This window comes from Sciurus vulgaris (genome assembly GCF_902686455.1).
Source record: "Sciurus vulgaris genome assembly, chromosome: 3".
Lineage (NCBI taxonomy): Eukaryota > Metazoa > Chordata > Mammalia > Rodentia > Sciuridae > Sciurus > Sciurus vulgaris.
The window spans coordinates 67579922-67594722 of NC_136463.1; positions in this window are offsets into that span (position 1 = coordinate 67579922).

The window sequence follows — 14801 nt, forward strand, 5'->3', positions numbered from 1 at the left end:
AGACCCTTTGGGATTCCATGATGAGAGAGCAAGTCTTTCTGACTTACTGTCTCAATAAGTCTACTCTTGTAGGAGGCGGGTAATGGGAAAGGAAATCAAGGACTGTGGGAGAAATGGATGGCCTAGTGCTACCAAAACAATTTCCATGCTCTTCACCCAGGGCTGGAAAAGCATAGAGGCATGAACTGTGAGCTGTGAAGTTTGCTGCTTCCTTATCTTTGTGTCCCCAGTGTTTAGCACATACCTAGTACTCAGGAGGTGCTCACCTAAATAAAGTCTATCCAACAAGTCAATGGATGGAGTGAAATCATCCTGCTACGGAAGTTCAGGGCCCATTAGCATTGTTTTTGTTTTTGTGTTTGGTTTGGTTTGCAGTGCTGGGGACTAAATCCAAGGCCTCACATTAGACAAGAGCTCTACCACTGAGCCAGCTCCCTGTCAGGAAATTTCCACGGAACCACGCCGGACACGGGAAATCACATAAGGGAATTTATTAAGCAAACAGAGTGTCTCCCTGCAGGGTAAGAGAGAAAATGAGAGGAAAAGAGAAAGGAAAAGAAAGGGCCCGCACTAGAGAGAGTAGAAGGTTAGGAGGATAGAGAAAAGTGAGTAGGACAGACAGAAGAATGGAAAAGATGGCGGGGAAGCTATAGTAAAACAGTTGAATTCCACTAACAGGGGACCAATATTGGAGAAGGATGCTTGCAAGCTGACTGATGAACCAATAGCTAGCTAGGATGTTCACAGACTGACAAGTGGTTGGGAGGCGGGGAAAATGTCTGCACCTGATGGGCGGGGGAGCAGCTTTATACATTACACTCCCCAACCCTTTAGTGGTTTTTGTTTCTTTGTTTTGGTTTTGGTTTGATTTGGTTTGGTTTGGTACTGGGGATGTGGGGTGGAGGGGACGGGTTAACCATGGAGCCACATCCCCAGGCCTTTTTATTTATTTATTTTTTATTTTGAGACAGGGTCTCACTAAATTGCTTGGGGCCTTGCTAAGTTGCTGAGACTGGCTTTGAACTTGTGATCCTCCTGCTGCAGCCTCCCAAATTGCTGGGATTACAGGCATGAGTCACTGTGCCCGGCTGTTGGATGGTTTTTGACACTTGAATGTTATGAATCAAAATGTGACAAGATGGCAGCGGCCTCACTGAAGAGATGATTGCCAAAAAGAAGAGAGATTTGTCTCCAGACAACTATAGCACTGTTTCCAAAGTCCCCACCTCCCCTTAATCTAGCTCTGAGCAGGATTAACATTTATTTAAAGAAATTGGCCCCATGCAGCCTTGGCTGATTGTGTTGGACAAGGCTGAGGAATTGGGCCGCAGGAGGTGGGCCGGCCTCCAAACCCTTGCAGGAAGCTGTGGATCTTCTCTGAGATGGCACCAGAAATGGGACCCAGCAGTCTCAAGGGAAGAACCCAGCCAGAAGTTTCAATTGCATGTGCCAAGAAGCCATGTCTTCCAGGGAAATCCACTGGGCGAGGTACCAAGGAGTGTCACAATCTGTGTGTATGGGTTGGCCATGCAGCCAGATGTTTACAAATGTGCTCCTGGGAACTGGGGCATCACAGAGTGCTCCAGGTGTGTCCAGAGGCGAGAGGGGTGAGGAGAAAGCACCAGAGTTCCCCCTCTCAGCTGCCTTCAGCCAGAGCAGCAACACATTTTAGAGTTTTCCATGGAAGAGTCTGATTTTTTTTGTTGGATTTTTCTGTTTGTTCCTTTGGTTGCTTTGTTTTGTTTTGGTACTGAGCATTGAACCCAAGGGTGCCTTATCACTCAACTAAGTCCTCAGTCCTTTTTATTTTTTATTTTGAGACAGGGTCTCACTAAATTGTTGAGGGTCTCACTAAGACCTCAAACGTGCCATCCTCCTGCCTCAACCTCCCAAATCACTGGAATTACAGGCATGTACCACCACGCCCAGTGAAGATTCTGTTTAAATAGTTCTGTAGGGAAAAAACTTAACAAAAATAAAAAAAGATTTGGTATCTAGTTCACTGACCTAGTGCACACCCATTTTACGAAGTGCTTTGGGGTACATGCAGGAAGGACTCTTACTAGTTATGTGATCTTATGAAGCCTTAGTCTCCCCATCTATAAGATGGAGGTGATATCAGAGGATGGTATTGAGATCAATGGTTGTGAGGCTGGATGCTATTTTGAGACTTGTTGATGGTCATTCCTCTCCTTGTTGTCCCAGGCCCTTTCATACAGGGATGCAGGTGAGTGTGGTAACAGCGGAAAGGAGGGGAAGCAGAAGCCCCTGAAACCCTTTGCTAAGAGCCCGGGACTTAGAGAATAGCCGGGAGAAAAGAGGAAAGGCGGAAGCTGCCTTCCTGTGCTCCAGGCCCATTGGCCAGAAGCAGTGAGGAAAGGAGACCCCACCCAGAACCAGCAGGGTCCAGGTCACAGAGGAAGGAGGGCAAGAGATGTGTGGGCCCCAGCAGCTCTCTGGGAGGTAGCAGGAGCCTGGGGCAACAGTTTGGGATAGATCTGGGCCTAGGCTGCGACTGTGTTGAAGAAACCGAAAATCCCCGGCCCTGAAGGTTGCTGGGTTGGGCTGCCTCGGAAGGGACTTGAAGGCTTTCTAGGACCCAAACGGCCATCCTCTTACCCGCAGCTTTGCACAGAGACCTTTCAGCCCAGGACATAAACCCTGGGAGAAGTAATATATCTTCCTCCACCAGACTGGTGGAAGAGACACTTAGAGTATGAAATGCAGCCCAGCCAGAGAAAATCAAGGAAGTCCTACTTCTGACACCCCCACCCCCTCTTCCACCACAGGTATCTGGCACTGAGAGAGGCCCACCTATCTGAGGCCTGGAGCTAGAGGAAGCCTGCACTTTTGTCACTTAGTCACCTCATTCCCTGCCCACCACCATGCCTCACCCAGAGCCATCTGTCTGCAGTTAGCACCCAGCTTTGGCTTCCTTGGGAGGGGTGGGGTGATGTTTGGGGAACTTTGTAAGACTGCAGGGCTGCTGTCTTCTTCCTCTGGGTTTATCGGATCCTTGCAGGCATTGGACAGAGGGTGGTGGGAGAAGCGTGGGATCTTGAGAGTCTGGTACTTCCAGGTCTCCAGCCCTGCCCTCATTCAGGAAGATGGGGCCTGATCTGAGGCTTGGCAAGGTGGCAGCAGACATTTGCAAAGTGACAAAAGGAGAGGAGGGGTCTAAGAAGAAAACAGCATTCATGCATGGAAATGCCTGGAAATGTTTTCCAGGCACATTACGTTTCTCTGGGGTGATTTTTAAGACCAGTGGAGCCTGAGGCCTGAAGATCCCAGAGGTGACTCACCACGCAGGGCACACTCAGATGCTTCTTCTCTGCAGTGTGTGTGAATGTGCACACGCATGAATATGCATGTGTGCATATGGGGTGTATGTGTGTGAATGTGTGCCTCTGTGCGTGTGTCCATCCCAAGAGACTGTCCCTAGATCTTTACAGCCAGTAGGGCATTTAGCAGTTCCCAAACTCTAACCAGGTCTTCTAGGGATGTTGAAGCCAAGGCCTACGGGACTCGATGTGCCTGAAATATACTGTTTTCCAGAGATGCGGGAAGAAACGGCCTGGCAGTCTGAAATTGTCTCAGTTGTACCCCAATTCTTAGTCCCTCTTGCTTGGTCACTCTCTCCCAGGAGCATGGCCATTCAATGAGAAGGTAGCCAGCAGCAGGCCCTGCACGGGTCCTCGCTTGGGCAGGGCCTGTTCTCTGTACTTGACCAAAGTTATGTCCTTCAACTTACTCCTCAGAGTCATCTCTTAAAATGGACCTTTTAAGACAGACATGGTGGTGCAGGACAGTAATCCCAGCTACTCCAGAGGTTGAGGTCAGAGGATGGCAAGTTCAAGGCCAGCCTCAGCAACTTAGCCCGACTCTGTCTCAAAACAAAAAAATAAAAAGGATATGGTAAGGCACACCTGGGTTCAATCCCCAGTACCAGAAGGGGGGGGGGGGTGCATTTTAGTCCACATGTCACAGAGGAGGAAGATGAAACCAAGTACCTAATTCCCCACAGCCCACACTCATTCTATTCATGTAATGATGATTGACACTTTCAAGTACATTCTATGTGCCAGACGGTGTTCTAAGTACTTGGCAAATGTTAGTTCCTTTTGTTCTCATATGGCAGGAACTATGCCTATATTATTGTTAGGGTAGCTGGTGCAAATATCCACGAGAGACACTGCTCTGAGTTCAAGCAAAGGCTTTTTGACAGAGAATATCTGCCAGGCTGCCCCTCCCCAAGGCGCAGCAGCCTGCTGAAAAAGAGTTCTTAACTATATAGTCATGTACAATGAAGTAATTAAAAAAATAACTCATCTGATCCTGTGATTGTTACTTGGCATCTTTGTTGTGGTTTTGGTAGTTAAGGGACTCTTTGGGGGCTGGCTTAACAGGAAGGTCATGCCTGGGTAGGCAGGTATTGATTTTCGAAATGGAGTTCCTTTGGCCTAAGGATCTAACAATTATAAAGTGAGGTCCCTAAGGCTCAGAGTTCAAGTAATTACTCAAGGTCAACATACAAACAAACAAGCAAACAAGGGATCTGGGGATGTAGCTCAGTGGAAAAGCACTTGCCCAGTGTGTGCAAGACCCTGGGGTCAATCCTTAGTACCTCACACACACACACACACACACACACACAAATGCAGGTCAGAAATCCAACCTAGGTGAGGGAGCAGGAAAGGAGGCAGGAAGAGAGGAAGGTCATAAAAATCTGTGTCACCAACCAGGCAGGGGAGAGGCTGCATGAAACACACACTAGGGTGCTAAATCCAGGGGTGGGGAGCCCCTCAGGCTGAAAGTTGAGCCTGAGGTATAGCAATTCTGGGTACTTTGTGAACTCCCCTTGTACGGTCCAAGGCTCCTCATCCAGGGAATGTCCGGAGGTACAGACATGGGAAGCTGATTTCCTAAGGGTACCATCCGCAGGTGACTTCAGGTGACCCAGCGTTACAGGCAGGGCAGCATTTGTGACCATCTCTCAGTCCTGGTGCATCAACAGATGCTTATTTTCTTTTCTCTACTAGTACCTTTTTTTTTTTTTTTTTAATCCAAATATTCCTGGAAATCAATAAAGTTGATGTTAAATGCACAATAAAAATGATTGCTTTCGGGGCTGGGTTGTGGCTCAGTGGGAGAGCACTTGCTCAGCATGTGTGAGGCACTGGGTTCGATTCTCAGCACATATATAAATAAAGGCCCATCAACAAGCAACTAAAAAATGTTTTTAAAAAATAAAAAAATTACTTTCATGTCATGAGATATTTATTCTTTTGAGATCTTCATATTTTTAAAAAATATTTTTAATCTGGATGGAAGGACCAAAAAAATATATTTTTAGTTGTAGATGAACACAATATCTTTATTTTTAATTTTTTAAAATTGTCGATGGACCTTTATTATTTATTTATGTCTATGCGGTGCTGACAATTGTTCCCCTTAGTACTTTGTGCTATTTTTGCTTACTCTCTGCCTAAATGTCAAATTGGTGATCCCCAGACCCATAGACTGCAACTTTCGTGGTTTTCCATTGACATTCACTACATGAAGAACGTGAAGAGAGAGCCTACAGAATGGTAGAAAATTTTTGCCACCTTCACCTCAGATAGAGCATTAATCTCTAAGATATATAAAGAACTCAAAAAATTAACACCAATAAAAAAAAAACTAATCAATAAATGGGCTAAGGAACTCAACAGACACTTTACAGAAGTTATACAACTGATCAATAAATATATTAAAAAATGTTCAACATCTCTAGTGATTAGAGAAATGCAAATTAAAAATACACCTAGATTTCATCTCACTTCAGTTAGAATGGCAACTATCAAGAATACAAATAACAATAAATGTTGGTGAAGATGTGTGGGAAAAGGTACACTCATACATTGCTGGTGGGACTACCAATTGGTGCAACCACTCTGGAAAGCAGTATGAAGATTCCTCAGAAAACTTGGAATGGAACCACCATTTGAATGGAACCACTCCTCAGTCTACACCCAAAGGACTTAAAATCACTATAGTGATACAGCCACATCAATGTTTATAGTGGCTCAATTCACAATAGCTAAGCTATGGAACCAACCTTCAACAAACGAATGAATAAAGAAAACATAGCACAAATACACAAGAGAATATTACTTAGTCATAAAGAAGAAATTATGTCATTTGCCAGTATATTAATGGAACTGGAGACTATCATTCAAAGTAAAATAAGCCAATTCCAAAAAACCAAAGGCCAAATGTTCTTTCTGATATGGAGATGCTGACTCACAATAAGCAGCAGGGAGGAAAGAAGTTCACTGGATTAGACAAAGGGAATGAAGGGAAGGGAGGGGGATGGAAATAGGAAAGACAGTAGAATGAATCGGACATAACTTTCCTATGTTCTTATATGAATTCAGGACCAGTATAACTCCACATCACGCACAACCACAAGAATGGGAAATTATACTCCATGTTTGTATGATAAGTCAAAATACATTCTACTGTCATGTATAACTAAAATGAACAAATAAAAAACTGAAGAATTTTTTTAAAAAATTAAGCAAATTTAAATTGCAAAAACAAATTGGGAGAATTTGTTTTTATCATATCTGAGAGAAAACATATTTCATATCTATAATAAATTCTTTTTCCATGTCGATACAAAAATATAAATGCCATTAGATAAACAAGCAAAGGACATGACTAGACAACTACAGAGACATACAAATGGGTAACAGATGTAATAAATATTCTTTCTAAGAAGGAAAGATATAGACATTTTGCTAAATGTTAAATATTTTTAAAATACTAGCACCAATTTTGAAATAAGCATATTTTGCTAGGGATGTTAAACAACCTTCTGCATCAAAAAAAAAAAAAAAAAAAGATTAGGAATGTAGGTCAGAGGTAAAATGCCCCCAGGTTCAATCCCCAGTGCCAAAGAAAAGAAAAGAAAAAGAAGAATGTGAGCTGACATGGTGGCACATGCCTGTAATCCCAAAGACTTTGGAGCCTGAGGCAGGAGGATCACAAGTTCAAGGCCAGCCTCAGCAATTTAGCAAGGCCCTGAGCAACCTAGGGAGACCCTGCCTCAAAATAAAATATAAAAAAGGTTGGGTATGTATGTGGTTCAGTGGTTAAGCACCCCTGGTACTGGGTTCAGTCCCCAGTATGAAGAAGGAGGAGGAGGAAGAGGAGGAGGAGGAGGAGGAGGAGGAGGAAGAGGGGAAGGGGAAGGAGAAGGAGAAAGAGAATGTGAAATGTCCTTAGTCAATGACAAGGGATCTAATATGATTTTTTAATTTTTTTTTAAATTTTGGGTATTATAATTTTTAATTTTTAATTGTGGGTATTATAAGTAATTTACAGATGATTTAAAGTACTGGGACTTGAGCATCCCCAGATTTTGGCATCTGAGGGTGTTGGAACCGATACCCTCAATGATACTAAGGGATGGCTGTATTGGGGAGTTGGCTAACTGAAAAAAACTAAGTGTAGATCTTTATCTTACACCTTACCTCAAAATAAATTCCAGGTGGATTTAAAAGCTAAATAGAGGAGGAAGAGAACAAGTAGGAAGAAGAGGAGGGAGGAAGAGGAGAAAAGAAAAAAAAAAAAAAATAGAATCTAAAAAAATTAGGGGAATGTTCGACGCTCAAACAGGAACAGTCCTATGGCTAAAAGGGAGAAAGAATAAAGGAAAAACATCAGTGTCGTATCATATAAAAATGTCACACGTGTGTGTGTCAAAAATCACCAAAAACAAAATCAGAAGATAAATTCTAAACCTAGCAATACATGTGCAACACATTAAGGGCTTCGATAAATCAGTAAGAGAGGGGAAAAAAATAGAAGAGCAGACTAAAGATATGAACAGGCAGCTCACAGAAGGAGAAAGGCAGATGTTTTCACATCTGTTTATAAAAAGAGGCGTAGACACAGCTCTGGGGATGCAGAAGGCAGGGCCATGAACCAGGCTTTCAGTAAGAAAGCCAAGAACCCCTTCTGCAGCTGGAGGACCGCGGCACCGGGAGCCGGGGTCAGCGTGCTCGCGGCTGGGAGGCGCCGGCACTGGGAGGCGGTCGGAGAAACAAGCCCCTCCTTTGTCAAGGCCTCGCCCAGGGCAAAGCCCCAGTGCCCCTCTGGTGTGTGGGATGGGCGACTCCGCCCGCTTTCCAGGGAGGACGCTGGACCCGGAGGGGAGGGCACCGGAGCTTGCAGTCCCAGCCAGCGGCAGGAGGGAGTCGGGCGAGGTCACCCGATTGCCTTCCCAGGCGCTCCGCCCCCCTGGTGGCCACCGGGGGGCGGTGCTGCCCAGAGGACGCCAGCTCCAGGCGGCCCACAAAGGCCCCTTTCTCCACCTGGAGATGAGTCGCGGCCCTGGAAAGGGCCGTGCCTCAAGGCGGCTGCAGAGAAGCGCCTCTGAGTCACCCTGGAAGCTGGCTCGGGAGGCAGCTGCTTCTCCTGGGGCTTGGCAGGCCACGCGGGGAAAACTGGGTCAGGCGTGTGGCCTAGTTTGCTGGTTCGCAGCACAGGCCAATGGCAGAAGGTGAGCCTAAAAGGCATCCTGATTTACTCCCTGCCCATTCGTATGACCAACATCTGAGGTGTCCCTACCAATGCCAGTTCCTGGGTCAGGCATTGACTGGGTGTGAGACACCCCAACAGCCAGTTTCAAGTGCACTCTCAAAATCCAGGTCACATGAGTTCAGAATGTGTCATCTCAGAACCTTGGGTCTGGGCTTGCCTGGGCAGGTCCCCAAATCACTGGTCTCCCTGTCATATCTCAAGTTCAGCTGCTCACATTGGAATTGAAACGCCTCATTCTTGGCACGAGAGACGCTGGTGATCGAATGCCTCTGCACCTCTCTGACTGGTTCCCACCAGGTGGTCGTCATTCTCCCCACCCCCACATACATCTTAGGACCAGGATCTGTGTTCCTATCACAGCCTGCAATGGTCACCTGCCTCCCATGCCCGCCCAAGCCCATGCAGTCTCTTCTCAGCTTCTTCGCCTACTGGGAGGTATCTGGAGATGACATTTCTTTTTCTCTCTGAAATTGCCCCCCCCTCCCCCACCCTCTCCCCCAACCCAGGACTGGGGATCTAACCTAATGTCTCTCTACCACTGAGCTACATCTCCAAGCTCTTTTTATTTTTTATTTTTTATTTTGAGACATGGTCTCACTAAATTGCTGAGACTGGCCTCAAACTTGTGATCCTCCTGCCTCAGCCTAACTGCCAGGGCAGTTATCAAGTTAGTTTTTGCTTGTCAACTGTGTGAGAAAGAATGTATCAGAGAGGGTAAGGCAAGAGGCAGGGAGAACAGGGAGAACACTATGATATCAATAATACTTTGTCTGTTTGCTACATAGTATTGCTATTTATAATCATCACGTGTTATTTTCAGAATGTTTTAGTTTATTCAGTGATAATCTTGTACATAAAAACTGTCAATGCTAAATATCCACAGTCCTTAGTCTCCTCCCTTCCTTCTTTAGCCACTAATTTCCTGACTTGGTCTTTGCAAACAACCTTCATAATGTGAGCCATATCTGCCAATTATCTGTTCTATTAGCTGCAGCTACTGCTTCATAGTAGTAGTAGTAGTAGTATTTTGCAGTGCTGGGGATGGAACCCAGGGCCTGGTGCATGCTGGGCAAGCACTCTACCACTGAGTTATATCCCCGACAATAATTACTTAATATAATTAAAATTTTGACTCTTTTTAAAAATTGAATTTATTTGAAAAGATTTGGGAGGGCTGGGTGTGGCACAGGACTGTAATCCCAGCTACACTGGAGACTAAGGCAGGAGGAGCACAAGTTTGAAGCCAGCCTGGGCATCTTAGGGAGACCCTGTCTCAAAGTCAAAATAAAAAGGGCTAAAGATATGGCTTGGTGATAGAGCACCTCTTGGTTCAATCCCCGGTACCACAAAAAAATAAAAAAATAGCGAGGGAGCGAGGCCAGTGAAGACCTCAATTCTGAAAGGGCTAGAGAGATTGGGTGGGGCCCAGGGAAGTAGACATTTAAAGAAGTCCAGCCTGGAGACCAAAGACCTATGGGGACAGCATCGGCAAGAGTGGATGCCAAGAGATTATATTTAACTTTGGAAAAATGTACACAAAATTTGGAATTCATGTTTTCCTCTGGGGACAGAGTATCAAAGGGTTATCTCTCTACAGAGTTAAGAATAGGGTCTCCTGGGCTAGGGACATGGTTCAGTGGTAGAGTACTTACCTAGCATGTGCAAGCCCTGGGTTGTCTCCAGTACTGCAAAAATAAACGACAAAAATCATAGGTAGGGTGTGCCCACAAAAGGTCCCGAAGCTACAGGAGGCAGTGGGGCCAACTCCTCAGCTGCCAGTTCCCCAGTGGAAGGAAACCCTCGGATTCCAACCCCTTTCTTCAGGCCTAATCTTCTCCCTGGCAGAGATGGCCCTGTGAGTACAGATGCAGTCCTGATGGCCAAGTCCTGGAGGGACTGGGAGATGTTGTAGCTGCCTCTATTGCTCTGCCTAAGACAGGGCACCGCAGCCATCTAGACAGGAGCCCTCAGTAACAAGAATTGCCTAAGTGGACCGTGAAGCCCGGGAAGAGGCAGCCAGGGAGGAAGGGTAGCAGGCCCTGCCCCAGGCAGTTTCCAGCTTCCTCCCTGGTTTCTTGTGCTTTCCAGGTTTTTATTTTTTAAAAACCTTTATTTTTATGCAGTGCTGAGGATCCAACCCAGTGCCTCACATGTGCTAGGCAAGTGCTCTACCACCCAGCCCATTTCTTATGCTTTCTGCTCCTTTTGAGGGTCCCACGTGTTGTAGGGACTGCTGGGGCAGTAGTTCCAAGAAGAGGATCGAAATAAAACGGCAGCTCTGCTTCCCTCCCTGGGTTCCGCTGCTGACTTCTGACGTGCCTTTGCCAGGCTGATTGACTTCAGTAACATCAAGGGTTCCAAATCAGATAGGTGGTTCTCAGGCAGTTCTCTGTGTGGTCTGGGTTGCTGTTCAGAATCTCCAGGGAAGGAACCTGTCAGGGTGTTTTCAGAAGTTCCACAGTCATTGTGAGGTCAACTTAGCTCACTTGGGGTCCCTTGTCACCCCTCCATTCACTGGTGAGGGCCATGAGGCACACTCACTGTGGCAGGGGTGGGGGCTATGAGTTTGGGTTAGAGTGGGCACAGAACCCCAGCACCATAACAAGAACTTACTGGCTATAAAGAAAAACAACACTTAAAACTGTGCTATGTGTCAGGTCTGATTACATTTTGAGAAATATTAAGGCCCCAATCCTAACAACTCTTTAAGGATGTTTATTACCCTCATTTTACAGTCAAGAAAACAGGCTCAGAGAAGTGCAGTCCCTTGTCCAAGGTTCCATGCAAGTTAAGTGGAATGCTGGGATGGCCACCTAGCAGCTCCACTGCAGGCTTTTTCTGTCACTTCTATGATTAGTGACCCATCATAGCACTTATGAGGTTGTCCTTTCCTTAGCTGCTCAAGGGTTTGAGGCCTGTGATGTCTGAAGACAGGAACTATCTTGGCATTTCCTGCACCCAGCAGAGCCTGGCATAGGGCAAGAGCTCAGGTACTGCACGTCGAGTGAATGAACAGAAGACCAGTGCTGGGATACAGGGAGGCACCAGATGCCAAGGAAGCGGGGGCAGAAAAGCCACTCCTAGGCAGACTGAGAATCGAAACACAAAAGGGGATTTTGTGCCTCATTCTGCCCATACCAAGGGACCCCTGAATAGTGTATCTTCAGCCGATCTCTGGGAGTTGACCTGAGTACTGTTTCTAGCTGAAATCTCCACCCATCCTAAGCTGCAGCCTCCCCAGCCCTGGCAGGCTTGCTGTGGAAAGAGGCTCCTCCCCTGGGCTCCAAGGCTTATGTCTTGGGGACAGGAAGCCAAACTGGGTTTCTGTGCACTTCTCTCCTCCCCTCTCATCACTCCCCGATCATCTACTGCTCACAAGACATCCAGACTGGAGTGTGGCAGTTTTTAAGACCTTTAGCATTTGTTTGGGGTGGAGGGGCACAAAACAAAACTGCTCAGTAAAAAACAAATTATCTGATTTATGCCTCAAACTTGTATGAATGATGAGATAATCATAAACACCCAGCCAAAGCCTGTGTTGCTCTGGAGATGTGATCTTTTAGACAAATTAGTAACAGCTCCCTCCTATGCTTAGGCTAGGCCCTGATCTGAGTGCTTTTTGGGCTACTACTTTTTCTACCATATTTCACTCCTGACATTGTATAACATCCTGCTGACTTTTTAAATGTAGACAAATTCCACTGACTTTGTATTTTATCAAACCCTAGCTACTACTGATTTTTGTCTGTCCCACAGTCGATAATTCATTCAACTAATTCAAAATCATTTAGATAATTCAAAAGAAGATTCTTATTATTTTTTCCCCCAATACCACGTATTGAACCCAGGAGCATTCTACCACTGAGTCACATCCTCGGCCCTTTTTAAAAAAAATTTTTTTTAGTTTTGAGACAGGGTCTCACTAAGTTGCTGAGGCTGACCTTGAACTTACGATCCTACAGCCTTGGTCTCTGGAATTTCTGGTACTATAAGTGTGTGTGCCACCATGCCCGGTTGGAAGTATAACTTTTAAACAGTGAAATGTGGAAAGATTGACTTGAGCTTTATTTCTGACCCGGGCCCTTCCTGGCTCTGAATTCTCCCTGTTCCTTATATGGCATGTTAGTTGACCTGGGTAACTTTTGGCCTCTAGGACTCACCCAGTGCCAGCCCTGGAGGCTGATACTCCTACTTGGTCCTCCCCAGGCAGGTGAGACCCACCTTGCCCAGAACCGCCGGTAGAAGGTGTTCAAATCACATGTAACCTGACCTGGTGTTGACCCTGACTGCCAGCAGCTGCAAGGTCAGCTGACTTTCTCATCTCCCCTGACTGCTTTGCTGCATCCTGCTACAGCCTGTTTGAGTTGGATTTGTCACATGGGCAATAAGAATGACCTGTTTTGAGATAAGTTCTCATGCAGAGCAATGTGGAGGAAAAATCCAATTTCCAGCCCAATCTCTCTAGGCAGTGGGCAAAGACAAGCACAATAGTCCTTACGTCTGTGTGCACATCAATTGCTAAATTATATTTGGAGTCACTCCTTTTATTTTTCCCACAATTCAGTGAAAATAGGTTGTGTTGGGAAAGGTTTAGCCTGACATCACAGCTGGCCCAGAGGGTTGGCAAAGACACAGGCAGGGATTCATTTAGGAGTCTAACATTGACTGAATATTTTCCCTAAACTCTAGAGCCCATCCACAGCCATTTTGGAGAAAAACAGGGTTCCATCATCTCTTTTTTTTTTTTTGGTGGGGCGGGGCGGGGGAGGTTACTGGGAATTAAACTCCGGGGCAATCAACCCCTGAGCCACACCCCCAGCCCTTTTTTATATTTTATTAAAGACGGGGTCTCACTGAGTTGCTTAGTGCCTTGCTTTTGCTGAGGCTGGCTTTGAACTCAAGATCCTCCTACTTCGGCCTCCCAAGCCGCTGGGATTATAGGTGTGCGCCACTATGCCCAGCTAGGGTTCCATCATCTCTTAGCTGTTTCACCTGAAAAATGAGTTGGTCTCTCTGAACTTCAAAGCTATAAAATGAGGATACTGTTATTTCACAGGGCTATTAAAAAGCACCAGAAATAGTGATGAGCACATGATCAGTGTTCAACAAATGGTAGTAGCAAATGTCAAGTGCCTGCCATGCACCCAACACTGTGCAGATAGAAAATAAAAGCTAAACATGACTCATGTCAGGGAGGCATTATTACAGCATTCTTACATCAAGGCTGTAAAAATTACAAGCTACTAAGCAGTCAAGCTAGCAAGCACCAGTTCTTCTTGGGACTACAACCTCTGCCATCACCTCCTTAGCGTCCTCTGGGCTGTATTCCTGGGACAAGAAACCGAGCCAACCTGCTATATGAACATCCTCCTGATCTGAGGCCAGATGGGGCCAAGCCCAGAAGGTTGGGTCTTTGCCAGGCGTTGAACAGTGTGACCCAGACAGTCTTAGGAAACTGCTTTCTCACCCGGAACAAGCTGGGCAAGTGTGCCCAGGGCCTCTCTTATCCGAACTCCCCATCTTAGGGGTACTTCCATGCCTGCTGACCAAAGGCTAGTCTTTCATCTCTCTGTGGCAGCCACTGCCAGGGCAGAGGCTCAGAATCAGGACCAAGGGGGAATTTTTCATTGATTTCTACACAGCCAAAGCCTCATGGTGACAGTCACTGTGACTCAAATACCAGCCAGGGACAGAGCTCTATAGAAGACTGGGGGATGCCCTGACCTGCAAGGAATTTGCCTTCTAAATGAGGTATCAATACCTGAGAATGATTAACTCCCAAGAAGACATATTTGAAAGGCCAACGAAGTGGTGTGGAAAGAACTCCGAAGGAATTCAAGAAAGGGGAGAGACTACTTAGGGCTGAAGTGGCTTATGTATGACCACCAAAAGGAGGCCTTTTAGGTAATGGTTCATCAATTCAAATACAAGAACCGATCCTATCATGACACTTGAGTAAGACAAGTGGAACAGGCTGCTATCATGCAATGAGGGAAGCTAGGAACAACCTGACTTGGAGAGTTCCTGGTCCTGTTTCCCAGGTGCTGTCTGCAGACCCCATCAACATAGTAGGCCCAGGGTCTCGGCTGCTCATTCTCCTCTGAGTTCCACTGATATCATCCAAGAGGGAACCTGAAACCTATGTTAATTACTGCCAAATGATGTTAAAGTTACTAGAGGTGAAGAGATTAGTGTGAAACATACAAAAGTGG